The 14,068-nt window shown below is 49.8% G+C and overlaps 5 non-coding genes across 5 annotated transcripts; all 5 read right to left on the minus strand.

Annotated features, from left to right (window-relative positions):
• Window positions 1–381: 381 nt before the first annotated feature.
• TRNAN-GUU (transfer RNA asparagine (anticodon GUU)) lies at window positions 382–454 on the minus strand. The gene has a single exon. It is a non-coding gene; the product is annotated as a tRNA-Asn (tRNA).
• Window positions 455–6,141: 5,687 nt separating this feature from the next.
• On the minus strand, window positions 6,142–6,214 carry TRNAK-UUU (transfer RNA lysine (anticodon UUU)). The gene has a single exon. It is a non-coding gene; the product is annotated as a tRNA-Lys (tRNA).
• A 2,195-nt stretch (window positions 6,215–8,409) lies between these two features.
• TRNAK-UUU (transfer RNA lysine (anticodon UUU)) lies at window positions 8,410–8,482 on the minus strand. The gene has a single exon. It is a non-coding gene; the product is annotated as a tRNA-Lys (tRNA).
• Window positions 8,483–11,080: 2,598 nt separating this feature from the next.
• Window positions 11,081–11,153, minus strand: TRNAK-UUU (transfer RNA lysine (anticodon UUU)). The gene has a single exon. It is a non-coding gene; the product is annotated as a tRNA-Lys (tRNA).
• A 2,610-nt stretch (window positions 11,154–13,763) lies between these two features.
• Window positions 13,764–13,837, minus strand: TRNAK-CUU (transfer RNA lysine (anticodon CUU)). The gene has a single exon. It is a non-coding gene; the product is annotated as a tRNA-Lys (tRNA).
• Window positions 13,838–14,068: the final 231 nt, after the last annotated feature.

The following is a 14,068-nucleotide window of genomic DNA, read 5'->3' on the forward strand; positions in this document are numbered from 1 at the left end:
TTACACTATCTCCGCGATCGGCCCCGTATGGGTTTTTTTCTTTTTTGCTTACCACGCCGACGGCAGGAATATTTCCTTCAATGGTAGAGGTATACAGCTTCACTGTAAAATTTAGCCTCGCCCGAATAGGAGCACAGACCCTGGACCGTTAGGTTAAAAGCCTAAAGCTTCAAGGCTGAGTTTCTAGAGCTTGTAAAGAACGTTGCCCAAACTTTCCTCTGCTTAGAAAATGAACTATTGGGAAGAAAAACACCGTAAGCCATCGTCAAGGCCCGTTGCGTTAGAAGCTTAACAGTGCACGACACAGCGCTACTTGCACCAGCCCCGAAGGATTCAAACCTTTCGTACGCGTAGAAAAGGAAAAAAAAGAAGCTACAGTGACGCCCGAGCAGGGGCTCGAACCCTGGACCATTAGGTTAACAGCCTAACGCACCACCGACTGAGCTGCTCGGGCTTTCTTTTTCTTTGTTTCCTGCTCTGAGAAATGTACATATACTGATATGCAAGGCACGAATTCAATCTCTGAATTCAACAAATCCTGTGATGTCAACAAAAGAAACCGCTGAACATTCAAATGTAGAGCTTGGTTAAAAATGCTTGATCGTTGCTAGCTGATCAAGGATAGGCAGCCGGTGTAGTGGCTCTGTTTGGGTTTTTAACACTTTGCGCACATAAATAATATTTTCAATGAAATAGTCCCTGGCTGGTCTTGGATCCACCTCCTCATTTCTTGCAGCCATCCTAGTCTTCCACACGCTGTGCATACAGAGGAGCATCACCATATCACACGGCACGCCCTCTAGGTCAGTCAACGGCAAGAACTTAATAAAGAAAGTGGTTAACGGTAATTCCTTCTTAATGGTTCGCTGGAGAATGTCCCAGAGAAATAGTAAATCCCTGCAGTCTAGGAATATGCGCTCTATTGTTTCAGGCTTTTGGCAAATGTTGCAGTTAACGCCCCAAGGAAGGAAGAATCCTTTCTCTTGGAGCCACGGCTTGACATGGAGCGTACCAGAGTGCAAACAAAAGAAAAATGATTTAGTGGTCGCCTTCACAGGCATCTTTTTCACCCGGTTCAATACGTCCTTCTCGCGTCCTAAGTTATACAGAGCTCGGTACACAGGCACAGTCTTTATACAATCGTTTTCGCTTTGCAGCATGCAAGTAATCTGCGGAAAAGTGTGCACTGAGGAGGCGATAAGCATTCACCACCTCTGACCAGAAGCCTTTAATCGCTTCCTTAGGTCTAGCATGGGGCGTCACAATGTAATCGTGCATCGCATCACACAATCGCCATTGAATTACGGATCGCAGAAAACCATCTCTTTGGTCTCTTAGAAAAGCAAATCTTGAGACTACCTGCTTCAGGAATAAATGAGATAGGCCCAAACCCCCTTTGCGCAAGGGATGGAACAAATTTAAACGAGTTGTGCGCTCCCTTGACAATCCCCATACATAAACAGCAAAAATTCGGTGCAACTTCTGCACGCATACTTTGGACATACATAGAACTTGCAGTTAGTAGAACACCTTTGCTACCAGAAACAAATTACACACAGTTGCACGTCCGAACATAGACAGGTTGTGACCACCCCACTTCACCGTCTGTGCTTTCACTCGTTCTATTTCACCTACCCAATGCGTTTTTGCATCGCGGTATTATTCCAATGGGACTCCTAGATATCGAGAGGGCCTCTGAATGAATTTGACGTTTTCCACATAAGCAGGCGTACTTTCCTATTCTCCGTGCCAAAAACCAATGCTTTTCTGCCATCTTATAGCACTACCAGTAAGTTTACAGAACATTTTTGCATCTTTCACTGCCTCAACAATGCTGTCTTGATCCCCACAAAAAATTGCTATGTCATCAGCATATGACAGGATTTTAACTTCGTGACTATGAAGTCGCAATCCATTGATCTTCTCGTTGTGCAACACCTTTAAGCAGAACGGCTCTAGAAATATGGCGAAAATCAAGGGCGAGGCCGGGCATCCCTGACGCACACTCGACCGAACCGGTATACTAGCAGTCAGCTTGTTAATTATGAGTCTTGCACTGCAGTGTGCGTATGTCATTCGCACACCTTCTTGAAGAACTTTTCAGATGTTGATGTGTTCAAGCAGAGTGAACAATATGCTCTGGGCAACCTTATCGAAGGCTTTCTCGAGGTCTAACTGTACCATTGCCACGTGTCCGAGGGTTACGTCACAGCCCTCGAGAACGCTTCTCGTTGTGTGGATGTTTGTTAATATCGTTCTCCCCTTAACACCATATGTCTGATGTGGGCCAACAACAGATTTAATAACTGACTGAAGCCTTTTGGCCAGGACCTTCATGTACACCTTATAATCAACGTTCGTGAGACTAATTGGTTGATATGCTTCCACCGACTGCAACTTGGCCGGCTCATCAGTCTTTGTTATCAGGAAGATATGGCTGGAACTGAAAGATGGAGGCAGTCGTTTAACTTCGTAAGCTTCAGTTATGACGGTGTAGAGTATTTCTGCCATTTGACGCTTGAAAAACTTGTAGAAGCTAGGCCCTAGGCCGTCGGGTCCCGGAGCCTTTGTCTTACTAAGCTCATCGATTGCTCGTTCTAACTCTTAAATACTTATAGATCTCTCGAGTTCCGTCTTTACTTCGTCCTGCAGTACTGGCACGAGTGGCAAAAGACGTGTCTTGAACTCCTCAGTTATTTCTACTTTACTGTTAAACAAATTAGAATACCTTTCTTCGAAACCGCTTTGAATGGTTTCTTGATCACGTGAAAGAACGCCGCGATAGCAAATTTCTTTAATTTGTTTCTTTGTCGCATATCTCTTCTCGTCTCCGAGTGCCCATTTCGTCGGGGCTTCATCTAACTAGATGTGCTCGGCGCGTGACCTTATCGCCGCTGCCTCGTATCTTTCAGTCTGAATGGCTTCCAGCTGCTCGTTTTGTTTCTTTGATTTCAGTTGTAAAGTGCCCAGGGACTGCACTATCAACATCTACAAGATACTTCAGCGTACTGCTTAGTTCTTTTTCTCGCTGTTTAGCCTGACGGCTTAATACACACGCCCTTTGAATTGCTATACTTTTCACCTCGCTTTTAAATTGATCCCACGCATAGAAACAATGTTTAGGTTCTCTCGCGCGCAATTCTTTAATTTTTTCCGTTACTTCGTCCACGAATCTTTCGTCCTGTAGCAACTTTTCATTGAGCTTCCACAGCTGCCAATTAATACGGTACTCCTTCACTTTCGAACCGATTGTGAACATCAATAAACTGTGGTCACTAAAGCTAACATGTTTAACCGTGTATTGATTACAAGTCGGTACCAGTTTCGCGGACACATACGCCCTATCGAGCCTTGCGTGACTCCGCCCTTAAAAATGAGTGAACATTACTTGGTTTTCACGTAGTACATCACCCACATCAACAAGGTCATACTCTTGAACGGTGGATCGGAGCGTTTCTGCACTCTTGTCGTTCATGAACACATCTTTAGAGGTGTCCTCTGGAAAATATACACAATTAACATCACCTAATAAAATAATTCTCCTATCACAATTTATGAAGGTGGCCATATATTCAAAAAACACTTTTCGCTCGCTTGCTTTGTTCGGGCCGTAAATACAGATAATTCTCCAGTCTACTTCATTGCAAGATAGGTCGCACATAACTAATCGGCCATTATCGAGCGCTACTACAGTCTCCTCAATAATACCGACAGTGTTACTCAGAAAAATAACACATCCTTCAGACTTCCCATTAGCATGACTAACACAAACATTGTAATTTGATTTAAACATTTCAACCATTCTATCCGTCTGTTCCTCACCTTCAATTTTTGTTTCCTCAACTGCAAGAATATCAATGTCATGGTAAATTAACAGCCTTTTAACCTGAGCTTGGCGCTTTCTCGTCGATAGGCCCGCACATTGAGTGTCCCTATTTCGAAGCCATGTTTAGAAAGCTGGGGAACAGACGGACTACTTGGCGCCTGATGCAAGTTTACTGCTAACGGACTTACAGCCCTGGACTGGACGACGTCGTTAAATGGCTCCGCCACACTGCTCGAAGCCCTCGCGTCTTCCTTGTCAGCACACATCATGGAAACTGAAACCTACACGTCCAACCTCAGCTCATTCGTTCTTTACTACCAACCAGTGGGGCCCCCTATGGGAGGGGCACCGCTGGCGGTGTCCTCTTGTCCGGTGGCACGTTCGGTTTGGGCTTCAGCGAAAGCCTCCGAGAGGTTGTAGTCTTGGCAGGCGGTCCTTCAGCTGCACTCCGGTCTTCTCCTTTTCCAGCCTTTCCAACGCTTTCGTCTCGTGGTCTTTTTGAGACAGCGGTTAAGTGTCCGCTATTCACCGCCTCTGCGCTGCCCCCGACGATTCCAGGGCTGTCGTCCATGGTCTCCTCGGCGCTTCCGAGCACAGCTTCGCCTTCTTTGCTGCTTTCTGTCGCCTGGTTCTGTGCCATCTTGTCTTATTTGCTGGCTTCCTCCGGCTGCTCTTTGTCATGGCTCGTAGCGGCTGGCGGCTCGTCAGAGTTAGGCTGGACCTCGCCCTCCCCAGCTGTGTCCTCTGCGTCAGCTAGGTCCATTAGGTGTTCGTTTATCACGTCCCTCTTGCCAAACCCTGTCACATTCGCGTAACTTCGCACGCACTGGGTATCTTCGCGGCCGAAGCGACGACAGATCCCGCAACGTGGAACGCGGCACTCGCGTCGTATATGGCCAGTGCCGTGACACCGGAGGCAGAGCGGTGCTCTGCCAGACACCAACACGAGTGCATGGTCCTCGCCGGCACGTACCTGATGCGGAAGATCTTCTGTGGTGAGGCCAGGTTTCAAGCATAAGGACACGAGTCTTGTGTGCAACCCTTTGTCACTGCATCCGGTTACACGCAACTTTTCCTTTGACATCTCGGTCACTGTTCCGAAGGGTGCCAGCGCCGCTCGCACGTCCTCATCTGGTGTAGTTTGCAGCAGCCAGTAAAGCTTCATGCGTACGTCTTGGTTGCGTGGGTCAATCACCAAACATCGCTCACCCTTTACAGTTAACGCTTCCGTAGACAGCAACTTTTGCTTTCCTTTTTCATCTTTGAAGGTGATAGCCCATACGTGATTCATTTGATAGGCTCCTAACGCCAACTCTTCCGGCATGAGCTGCAGACGAGCTAGCGCGTCTCGAAAATGTTCTACGCGATAGGGCCTCGCCTTGACATCTCCGTGCAAAAAGACGGTGTTAGAGACCGTTGTACCTTTCGGCAATTGCGGCAAAATAATCTGGTACTCCTGTGTAGCAGCATCCATAAACCTGATACCGCGGCCCTTTTGGGCCGTAAACACCATCCTCGCGGGAGCCGACATTCCGCGTCCACAGGCTGTGGTGGCCGGAAGTGGAATCTGAGCTACTCGGGCTTGCAAGGAATGTTGCCGAAACTATTCTCTGCATAGAAAAAGCACTATTGGGAAGAAAGAGAAGCTAAACCGTTATCCAAGGTTGTTAGGTTCAAAGCCTCACTGTTCACGAATCTGAGCTACTCGCAGCAGCTCAGAAGGATTCAAAACTTTCGTACACATTGAAAAAGGAAACTCTCTGTGCCCTTCCACTTTGTGAAGACCGATCACTAGCGAAGCTGTGTATGAAGGCCCCTTAATGGCAAACTCCATCTCCGCCGCGGGTCGTCTCGGCATTGCAATATCTTCGGGATCGGCGCACGTATGGGGACTGCTTAATGTATTTTTCATCTCCGCCGCTGGTCGGGCCCGCATTGCACTACCTTCGGGATCGGTCCACGTATGAGTTCTTTTTTTTCGTACCACGCCAACGGCAGGAATATTTCCTTCGATGGTAAATGTATACAGCTTCAATGTAAAATTTAGATTCGCCCGAATAGGAGCACAGACCCTGAAACCGTTAGGTTAAAAGCCTAAAACTACAAGGCTGAGTTTCTAGAGCTTGTAAGGAAGGCTGCCCAAACTTTCCTCTGCTTAGAAAAAGAACTACTGGGAAAGAAAAACACGGTAAGCCATCGTCAAGGCCCGTTGCGTTAGAAGCTTAACAGTCCACGACACAGCGCTACTTGCACCAGCCCTGAAGGATTCAACCCTTTCGTACGCATAGAAAAGGAAAAAAAAGAAGTTACAGTGACGCCCGAGCAGGGGCTCGAACCCTGGACCGTTAGGTTAAAAGCCTAACGCTCTACCGACTGAGCTACTCGGGCGTGGATGGCATGTTGCCGAAACTTTTCTCTGCACAGAAAAAGCACTATTGGGAAAGAAAGAGAAGCTAAGCAGTTATCGAAGGCTGTTCGGTTCAAAGCCTAACAGTTCACGAATCTGAGCTACTCACAGCAGCTCCGAAGGATTCAAAACTTTCGTACACATAGAAAAAGGAAACTCCCAGTGCCCTTTCACTTTGTGAAGAAGGGTCACTAGCGAAGCTGTGTATGAAGGCCCCTTAATGGCAAATTCAAACTCCGCCGCGGGTCGCCTCGGTATTGCACTATCTTTGGGATCGGAGCACGTATGGGGACCGCTTAACGTCTTTTAGAGCGCAGCTCTTTGGCGTCCGTTCCTGGGTTTCGCGTCGTCGTCGGCGTTGTCGTCGGCCTCGCAACCAGCTCCGCCCCCCTTTCATCCCCCCAGCGCTAGCAGCGACCGACTGATACCGCTGGATGCCGCTGACGCCGCTAGAGGGTCAAGATAACGTGACTGCATAGAACACCGTCGCCGCCATGCAGAAAGAGGAGGAAAGGGTTCCCCCCCCCCTGTTCTTGTGTGGCGGATAGGGTGCTCTTCAGTTGCCGAAGCGCCGGTTATTTCACGTAGGCCCCGGCACGTCGACGAATACGTGACCACCTTCCCACGGCTAGACCTGGTTCTTAGCGCTGCGGAAGCGAGAGTATCATATTGTTTGTGTCGGCATCGGCGGCGTTGTTCCTGAAACCAACTCCGCAGCTGGGGTTGACTCACTATCGGCGTCAGCGGCATCAGTCAGTCGCTGCTATCTCTTCCCTCCTCCCTTTATCGTGTTGTCCGCTTGCTGCGCGCGCTTCTGCCCCCATCGTTTGCCGCTGGGTGTACACGCCGCCCCCCTCCCCCCTCTTCCTGCGAGTCTCCGGTTGTCAAAGCGCCGGCTCGAACTTAATTCCTTTCTTCGCTCCTCCTCCAATGCAACCCCTGTGCGGTGGCAATCAGAGAGCCAGATCGGTGGCGGCGGATCTGTATATGTGCACCGCCCGAGCCGAAATTGCCGCTGCCGTTCGCCCTGTGCGGTGGCAATCAGAGAGCCAGATCGGTGGCGGCTTGACATAAAGACAAACAGCAATTTCCTAACACTTATGCCGGAGAACATCCCGTTCCTCTCGCTCGTAACGCGTCCCACGGCTGTGACAACCTCGCGAGGCACTTGTATAGATCTCGTCTTTGAGAATCAAGCATTGGTGTACCAAGTCGAACATATATCAGTCTATTTCTCCGACCACAAAGCTTCCTTCATGACTGTCAAGAACTGTTAGTGGAGTCTTTGTTCAAGGAATACGTGTGAAAAATAAAAAAAAAATTCTGTGATAGCGCATACATGTGTTGCTCGATTTCTTTGCCTCAATCTATCGAAAAAGTGAAACAGCTTATTTGCTGCGCTCAAATTTCGCATTAGGAAGTAACGTAATCGTCGGTAATTTTTTTCACCTCCTGTGCTGGTCAGGCGGGTATTGCACTATCTTCGTGATCGGACCACGTACGGCGAGTCCTTAACAACTGCTTCACCTCCGCAGCGGGTCGGCCCGACACTCCACTATCGCCACGATCGGCCCACGTATGGGGAGTTTTTCTTACCACATCAACGACAGGAAAATTTCTATGGATAGAAGAGGTTTACAGTTTCACTGTGAAATTTAGTCTTGCGTGAGCAGGGGCACAAACCCTGGACTGTTAGGTTAAAAGCCTAACCCTCGAAAGATTGAATTTCTCAGGCTTTTAAGGAACGCTGCCCAAACTTTCGTCTACTTAGAAAAAGAACTATTTGGAAAGAAAAACACGCTAAGCCATCGTTCAGAGCCGTTGCGTTAAAAGCTTGACAGTCCACGACACAGCGCTTCTTGCAGCTGCCCCGAAGGATTCAAACATTTCGTACGCATAGAAAAGGAATATGATATAATATTTGGGGTTTTACGTGCCAAAACCACTTTCTGATTATGAGGCACGCCGTAGTGGAGGTCTCCAGAAATTTTGACCACCTGGGGTTCTTTGACGTGCACCTAAATCTGAGCACACGGATGTTTTCGCATTTCGCCCCCATCGAAATGCGGCCGCCGTGGCCGGGATTCGATCCCGCGACCTCGTGCTCAGCAGCCCAACACCATAGCCACTGAGCAACCACGGCGGGTGCATAGAAAAAAAAAATATGTTACAGTGACGCCCGAGCAGGGGCTCGAACCCTGGACCGTTAGGTTAAAAGCCTAACGCTCTACCGACTGAGCTACTCGGGCGCGGATGGCATGGCGCCGAAACTTTTCTCTGCAGAGAAAAGCACTATTGGGAAAGAAAGCGAAGCTAAGCCGTTATTCAAGGCTGTTAGGTTCAAAGCCTAACAGTTCACGTATCAGGGCTACTCGCAGCAGCTCAGAATGATTCAAAACTTTCGTACACATAGAAAAAGGAAACTCTCAGTGCCCTTTCACTTTGTGAAGAAGGATCACTAGCGAAGCTGTGTATGAAGGCCCCTTAATGGCAAACTCCATCTCCGCCGCGGGTCGTCTCGGCATTGCAATATCTTTGGGATCGGAGAGTAAAACGTCTTTATTAATAATATCTGTATGGCGAGAGCAGTGTGGGAGGAACCCTCAGTCCAGGGTCCCTAAGATGATTCCGGCGATGTTTCGAGCCCGTTGTATCACTGCTCGGAGGACCTCGGGAGGTCCGTCGCGGAGGGCATCGTCCCACAGCTCTTTGTTTCGTAGGGGGTAAAGGAGAGTTGGCAAGGTAGGAAAGAGGTTTGCAGTGCACCCAATCGTGACGTGGAAGACTGTGGGCGAGCTGCCACAGCCAGAGCAACGATCTGCATAACAGTGTGGGTAGAATTTATTGAGAGAGACAAGATTAGGAAAAGTTGCGGTTTGTAAGTGGCGTAATGCCACTGCTTCCTCCCGCGAGAAGGACGGCGGTGGTGTGGCGTGGGTGCGACGAATGCGTGTATAATGACGGAGTATGTCTTTATAACGGAGCAAGGGATCCCCCCACTCCGAACTAGTCGCCTCACCACGCCGAGTCGCCCGGAGAGAAATTTCTCGGGCAACCGCATGTGCGCGTTCGTTACCCGGCAGCGATGTATGACCAGGGGTCCAGAGTAAGTGGATGCGGGGAGGTGTGGTTAGTGGATTTTGCGGGATCTGTTTGAGAATTTGGTGCGCCGCTCTCGGGATGCCATGTCCTGATAGGAACGCCCGGCATGCCTGTTGCGAGTCCGTCAATATATACACTTCCTCAGGAACACGGATGGCGTATCGAATTGCAAGAGCAACACCGAGAATTTCTCCGTAAGCGGCATTTGTTCCGCGTATTGCAGCAGAGTCTCTCAGGGATTCGGCGCCATCCAAAACTACCGAGGTATAGCCCTCTTCAGTGCGTGATGTGTCCGTGTATAAAGTGTGTGTTTCCGGGATGCTTGCAAGCATGCGGCCAATGTATCGTACACGGGCTTTGCGCCGCCCTTTCTCATGCTCGGGGTGCATATTACGTGGCAATGGATGAATACTTAGTGCTTGGCGTATCGCTGACGACAAGATCGTTGGACGGGTGTCAGACTCAAGGGGTGGGACAGAGTATCCTAGCCGTGTGAGAAGATGGCGGCCAGTAGGAGTGAGTAGGAGGCGCTGGCGATGGCTGACCCAATGTGCCTCTAGCAGCTCGCCTAGTGTGTTATCTGTCCCTAAGTTAAGGAGACGGTGTGTGGAAGCATAGTTCGGGAGGCCATGGGCCAGCTTCGTCGCTTTGCGAATCATTGCGTCTATGCGAAGTTGTTGCGCTTGGGTCAACCGCTGAAATGGGAGATGGTATGTAAGGCGGCTGATCACGCGTGCCTCCACCAAGCGCAGCAGGTCCTCTTCTCGAAGGCCCGAACGCCTGTTGGAGACCCTCCGGATCATGGCCAGTATTTGCTCAATCTCTCTGGATGGAAGGGAAACAGTGTAGTTTGACCTGCCATCCGCTTGGATGTGTAGGCCGAGGATACGAGCACGATTAACCTGCGGTATCGGTGTGCCATCCACGTGCACAGGGATAGGGGGAGTAGAGAAACGGCTCCAGGGGCGAATGATTATGAGAGCACTATATGGGGACTGCTTAACGTCTTTTTCCCCTCCTATGCTGGTCGGGCGGGTATTGCACTATCTTCGTGATCGGACCACGTATGGCGAGTGCTTAACACCTGCTGTCACTCTGCCGCGGGTCGGCCCGACACTGCACTATCTTCACGATCGGCCCACGTATGGGGAGTTTTTTTTTTACCACATCAACGACAGGAAAATTTCTATGGATAGAAGAGGTTTACAGTTTCACTGAAAAATTTAGTCTCGCGCGAGCAGGGGTACAAACCCTGGACCGTTAGATTAAAAGCCTAACCCTCGAAAGATTGAGTTTCTCGGGCTTTACAAGTAACGCTGCCCAAACTTTCGCCTACTTAGAAAAAGAACTATTTGGAAAGAAAAACACGCTAAGCCATCGTTCAGAGCCGTTGCGTTAAAAGCTTGACAGTCCACGACACAGCGCTTCTTGCAGCTGCCCCGAAGGATTCAAACATTTCGTACGCATAGAAAAGGAATATGATATAATATTTGGGGTTTTACGTGCCAAAACCACTTTCTGATTATGAGGCACGCCGTAGTGGAGGTCTCCAGAAATTTTGACCACCTGGGGTTCTTTGACGTGCACCTAAATCTGAGCACACGGATGTTTTCGCATTTCGCCCCCATCGAAATGCGGCCGCCGTGGCCGGGATTCGATCCCGCGACCTCGTGCTCAGCAGCCCAACACCATAGCCACTGAGCAACCACGGCGCGTGCATAGAAAAAAAAAATATGTTACAGTGACGCCCGAGCAGGGGCTCGAACCCTGGACCGTTAGGTTAAAAGCCTAACGCTCTACCGACTGAGCTACTCGGGCGCGGATGGCATGGCGCCGAAACTTTTCTCTGCAGAGAAAAGCACTATTGGGAAAGAAAGCGAAGCTAAGCCGTTATTCAAGGCTGTTAGGTTCAAAGCCTAACAGTTCACGTATCAGGGCTACTCGCAGCAGCTCAGAATGATTCAAAACTTTCGTACACATAGAAAAAGGAAACTCTCAGTGCCCTTTCACTTTGTGAAGAAGGATCACTAGCGAAGCTGTGTATGAAGGCCCCTTAATGGCAAACTCCATCTCCGCCGCGGGTCGTCTCGGCATTGCAATATCTTTGGGATCGGAGAGTAAAACGTCTTTATTAATAATATCTGTATGGCGAGAGCAGTGTGGGAGGAACCCTCAGTCCAGGGTCCCTAAGATGATTCCGGCGATGTTTCGAGCCCGTTGTATCACTGCTCGGAGGACCTCGGGAGGTCCGTCGCGGAGGGCATCGTCCCACAGCTCTTTGTTTCGTAGGGGGTAAAGGAGAGTTGGCAAGGTAGGAAAGAGGTTTGCAGTGCACCCAATCGTGACGTGGAAGACTGTGGGCGAGCTGCCACAGCCAGAGCAACGATCTGCATAACAGTGTGGGTAGAATTTATTGAGAGAGACAAGATTAGGAAAAGTTGCGGTTTGTAAGTGGCGTAATGCCACTGCTTCCTCCCGCGAGAAGGACGGCGGTGGTGTGGCGTGGGTGCGACGAATGCGTGTATAATGACGGAGTATGTCTTTATAACGGAGCAAGGGATCCCCCCACTCCGAACTAGTCGCCTCACCACGCCGAGTCGCCCGGAGAGAAATTTCTCGGGCAACCGCATGTGCGCGTTCGTTACCCGGCAGCGATGTATGACCAGGGGTCCAGAGTAAGTGGATGCGGGGAGGTGTGGTTAGTGGATTTTGCGGGATCTGTTTGAGAATTTGGTGCGCCGCTCTCGGGATGCCATGTCCTGATAGGAACGCCCGGCATGCCTGTTGCGAGTCCGTCAATATATACACTTCCTCAGGAACACGGATGGCGTATCGAATTGCAAGAGCAACACCGAGAATTTCTCCGTAAGCGGCATTTGTTCCGCGTATTGCAGCAGAGTCTCTCAGGGATTCGGCGCCATCCAAAACTACCGAGGTATAGCCCTCTTCAGTGCGTGATGTGTCCGTGTATAAAGTGTGTGTTTCCGGGATGCTTGCAAGCATGCGGCCAATGTATCGTACACGGGCTTTGCGCCGCCCTTTCTCATGCTCGGGGTGCATATTACGTGGCAATGGATGAATACTTAGTGCTTGGCGTATCGCTGACGACAAGATCGTTGGACGGGTGTCAGACTCAAGGGGTGGGACAGAGTATCCTAGCCGTGTGAGAAGATGGCGGCCAGTAGGAGTGAGTAGGAGGCGCTGGCGATGGCTGACCCAATGTGCCTCTAGCAGCTCGCCTAGTGTGTTATCTGTCCCTAAGTTAAGGAGACGGTGTGTGGAAGCATAGTTCGGGAGGCCATGGGCCAGCTTCGTCGCTTTGCGAATCATTGCGTCTATGCGAAGTTGTTGCGCTTGGGTCAACCGCTGAAATGGGAGATGGTATGTAAGGCGGCTGATCACGCGTGCCTCCACCAAGCGCAGCAGGTCCTCTTCTCGAAGGCCCGAACGCCTGTTGGAGACCCTCCGGATCATGGCCAGTATTTGCTCAATCTCTCTGGATGGAAGGGAAACAGTGTAGTTTGACCTGCCATCCGCTTGGATGTGTAGGCCGAGGATACGAGCACGATTAACCTGCGGTATCGGTGTGCCATCCACGTGCACAGGGATAGGGGGAGTAGAGAAACGGCTCCAGGGGCGAATGATTATGAGAGCACTATATGGGGACTGCTTAACGTCTTTTTCCCCTCCTATGCTGGTCGGGCGGGTATTGCACTATCTTCGTGATCGGACCACGTATGGCGAGTGCTTAACACCTGCTGTCACTCTGCCGCGGGTCGGCCCGACACTGCACTATCTTCACGATCGGCCCACGTATGGGGAGTTTTTTTTTTACCACATCAACGACAGGAAAATTTCTATGGATAGAAGAGGTTTACAGTTTCACTGAAAAATTTAGTCTCGCGCGAGCAGGGGTACAAACCCTGGACCGTTAGATTAAAAGCCTAACCCTCGAAAGATTGAGTTTCTCGGGCTTTACAAGTAACGCTGCCCAAACTTTCGCCTACTTAGAAAAAGAACTATTTGGAAAGAAAAACACGCTAAGCCATCGTTCAGAGCCGTTGCGTTAAAAGCTTGACAGTCCACGACACAGCGCTTCTTGCAGCTGCCCCGAAGGATTCAAACCTTTCGTACGCGTAGAAAAGGAAAAAAAAAGTTACGGTGTCGCCCGAGCAGGGGCTCGAACCCTGGACCGTTAGGTTAAAAGCCTAGCGCTCTAAGGCTGAGTTTCTAGAGCTTGTAAAGAACGCTTGCCAATCTTTCGTCTGCTTAGAAAAAGAACTATTGGGAAAGAAAAACACGCTAAGCCATCGTCAAGGCACGTTGCGTTAGAAGCTTAACAGTCCACGACACAGCGCTTCTTGCACCAGCCCCGAAGGATTCAAACCTTTCGTACGCATAGAAAAGGAAAAAAAAAACTTACAACGACACCCGAGCAGGGGCTCGAACCCTGGACTGTTAGGTTAAGAGCCTAACGCTCTACCGACTGAGCTACTCGAGGTTTTTTTTTTCTTTATTGCCGCAAGTTTCACGAAGCTAACAAAAAGGGCATCATTTCTTGAAATAAGGTAAGCGATACATGAATATGCACAAACACGCATACAACTTTGTGCGCATGCATATTGTGCGGTCAGTCACATTGTGGCTGGCCATGTCAAGTTTAAAATTCCTTTAATGTGGCGAGGGGCTCAATCCTCGCCAGCCAATCCGGAGGACATTCTTCTTCTTTAATT

Source organism: Dermacentor variabilis, unplaced genomic scaffold, assembly GCF_050947875.1.
Source record: "Dermacentor variabilis isolate Ectoservices unplaced genomic scaffold, ASM5094787v1 scaffold_18, whole genome shotgun sequence".
Lineage (NCBI taxonomy): Eukaryota > Metazoa > Arthropoda > Arachnida > Ixodida > Ixodidae > Dermacentor > Dermacentor variabilis.